The sequence below is a fragment of the Sciurus carolinensis genome, chromosome 9 (assembly GCF_902686445.1).
Source record: "Sciurus carolinensis chromosome 9, mSciCar1.2, whole genome shotgun sequence".
NCBI lineage: Eukaryota > Metazoa > Chordata > Mammalia > Rodentia > Sciuridae > Sciurus > Sciurus carolinensis.
In genome coordinates, this window is record NC_062221.1 from 95027217 (window position 1) to 95030854 (window position 3638).

The 3638-nt window shown below is 32.6% G+C and overlaps 1 pseudogene; it reads right to left on the reverse strand.

Moving 5' to 3' along the window:
- Nucleotides 1-577: 577 nt before the first annotated feature.
- LOC124993693 (olfactory receptor 5K3-like) lies at nt 578-1514 on the reverse strand (annotated as a pseudogene).
- Between the last annotated feature and the right edge of the window lie 2124 nt (nt 1515-3638).

Below are 3638 nucleotides of genomic sequence, written 5' to 3' on the forward strand. Positions count from 1 at the left end.
GAAGGTTTCCTCTTCCATAAAAAAGAATAAATTTATGACATGTGCTTGTAAATGTATGGAACAGAAGAACATCGATTCTATGTGAAATAAGCCAGACTCAGAAAACTAGGATCAAAAGTTTTCTCTCTTATGGGGAAGCTAGAGGAAAGTAAGGGAAAAAGGCAGGGGGGCTATGGATTCCATAAAAATAGAGGATACAGCAGTGGAGTAAAGGAGGGGAGTAAGGGAGATATAAGTGAGACATGAAAAGGGAGGAACTCCAGAATGAAATTGATTGAATTATGTTCGTGACTTATGACATGTATATATCACAAAGAATTCCACTCTTATGTATACCTGTAAAGCACTAATTTATAGTAACCAAGGAAAAATAGAAGGAAGACCAGTACAACAGAAGAAAGGTAACAGGCAGGTCAGAGTGGAGGGAAAGAGAAGACACTGGGGACTGAAAAATACCATTAATATTTTAACAATTTAATATTTTATTATGAAGTGACTTCTCTACTTCCTTAGTATTTGCAGGCTTAGAAAAAGGACTATCAAATGAAAATCAATCCTTCAGGGGAGATGATACTTGTTACATAAAATTACAAGAGTGCCTCTTCATAATTCTTTTCATAACATTTGATACTTCCTTGTTTCTTAGACTATAAATAAAAGGGTTTAATAAAGGAATTACTAGAGTATAAAAAATGGCAATTGGTTTTTCTGTATCCCCTTTATTAACTGAACTTGGTCTAATATACATGAAGAGAAGAGAACTATAGAATATTGACACAGAAAGTGGGATGCACAGGTAGATAGAGCTTTGCCCCTTCCCTCTTTAGATTTCATTGTGAATATAGTGAAAAGGATATAGAAATAAGAGATTAGGACTATGTAATAGTGAAGATTTGAATTGACCCTGCCAAGATGAATATCATCAATTCATTGATATAAGGGTCAACACAGGAGAGTCTGTATAATGGAAGGACATCACAAAAAAATTGATTGATTCATTGAGATCCACAGAAAGTTAACCTAAATAAAAATCCTACTTCAACCGTGGGATGCAGGACTCCAGCTATGTAGGGTCCTGTGGTCATCTGAATGCAGAGTTTCTTTGACATCAGGGTGTGGTACTGCAGTGATCTGCATATGGCCACATAGCGGTCATAGGCCATTGCTGCAAGAAGAAAGCAGTCTGCAGTCTCAGCAAGACAGAGAAAATAGAATTGTGCCATGCACTCATAGAGGGAAATCCTTCTGTCCTCAGAAAAGAAGATCTCTAACATCTTGGCAGTGACAGCACAGGAACAGCAGAAGTCCATGAGAGCCAGGTTGCCCAGGAAGATGTACATTGGTGTGTGAAGACGGGGCTCCATGTAAATCAAGGCCACCAAACCTACATTCCCTACCATGGTGACCAGATAGATGGCAGAGAATACCACAAATAGAAGGGTCTTCAGGTCCGGGTTTTCTGTAAGTCCCATGAGAATGAATTTAGTTGTTGTGGAGTGATTTGCCTCAGGCATCCCTGGCTTTTCTGATGAGATAAACTGCAGAGAAATTCAATTGATATTTTAAGTAGAAATGTTTAATTCACCCTCTCTATCTGTCATATGTATCATGGAGAATCATGTCTTCTTCAAATCACCCTCTGCTCTCCCTGAAAACTGGATGTAATAATACGTTAGTTCTTGTGGGAATAAATATAACATAGTATTTTCACATAGGATTGCCTTGAAATGTCTGCATGAATTTGTTATGTGAAAAAGTTCTTTCTACAAGAATTGTCCTATATCCACGTAATGATTCATATTTAATTTAATTAACTTGTCATTTCCAAATTAAAATATATTTTCTCATGGTAGCTTTCTCCTTATAAATTAAAAACAATTTATAAATATTGCTTCATGGGATCAATGAACTATTTTATAGTAATTGGTCTTCATATTTTAAACAACTAACTGACTGATTTTTAAAAACTGTGAAAAATCACAGTGAGGTTCAGAAACAGTTTCTCTAGCTTCTTAACCTTTCCCAGATAATGTTATCTAGGAATATTTCATAGAAATCTCTATCTATTGCAATAGGGTAGAAACACAAAAGATCTTTAAATTTCTTCATAAATTATAAAATTTATTTTATATTCATTTTAACCCATTTTGGATCCCACCCTTATTTTTTTCTGCCAAATCTTTCTAATTATCCACTTGTCCTAATATTTTCTCTAGTTTTTAGTGTAGTATATGCACATTTAACATTTGAGAATTTTTGTGCACCTCTCCTTTCAAAATGTGCACATTCTTAATGAATATTATCTCCTATATAGTCTCATGCACTCTCAAACTTGTTTTCTAGAAACTAATGTCTATATTTGTGTTGAGTGCCATAGAGATTCCACATTTTTCAATTATTAAATTTATAAACACAATTACTCCCAATCTGCTATTTATTTATTGGAATTCAATGCTCAACTCCATTTATTTCACATTTATTATTGCTGGCGACAACATTTCAAATGCAGAAACAACATGGGTTTTAAAGAATGGTAACATTAGCTTTCTTTTCTCCCAGAAATTTCTACAAGTCTTTGGCTTCAGCATATTTTAGTTATCAATTTTTTGATTAGAGTCTATAATAGTAGTAAAAATATGCATTGTTTTAAACATTTTCAAAAATACTTTTGCTTCTTATTATTGTCTACACTGAATTTCATTAACTGTTTTGCTACCATAATATGCTGAGGTGCTAGAGTTTTATCACTAGATACAAACAATGAATAACTTGCCCATTATATTTGAGGTCTACTATGCTCTATGCTCTTAAAATTTAAAATTTTTAAATTTAAATATCCCTCAAAATTTTATTATTTTAGCATTTATAATTATTTCTGTCATTATTTTAGCAACACTTATTGATAAGCAAGCACACAATGTTTATCTGAGGTCTGAAAAAATAGGTTTAGTTTTCAAAAGTTATTTAATCTAGGAGATAATGTATCAGAAAATACTTAATGAAAACAAATTTTCTCTTCTCCAATGCAAAGTGTAACTATTCCTCTGAATCAGAAATTACATTACTATATGAGCCAAAATTATTTTACAGGGTCCTTAATAGACTTAACCTGTATGTTTGGTGATAAAACAATGGTACTTTTGCACTCAGAATACTCTGAATTGACCACTTACTGTATGTCATTAACTCTTTCCATAGTGTCTTACATTTAGAGACAAACTTAAAAAATTAAGTAGATAGAATTTAAACAATAAAAATTACTGAATGATTTTAAGGAAATATGTTCAAGTTTATACTACAAATAAATTAATAATTCATTCTCACACTGAGTTCACTGATGAATACATTATCAGCGCTTCTTGGACACCTGATGTTTTATATTTTCAGGGCAATCAAGATTTAAAATGTGCCAGAAAACTTCTAGACCTCATCAATGAATTTGGCAAAATAGCAGGGTATAAAATCAACACGCCTAAATCTAAAGAATTTTTATAAACAAGTGATGAAACATCTGAAAGGGAGATGAGGAAAAGAATTCCATTTGCAATAATCTCCAAAAAAATAAAATACTTGGGCATCAATCTAACGAAAGAGGTAAAAGATCTCTACAATGAAAACTACAAAACATTGAAGAAAGA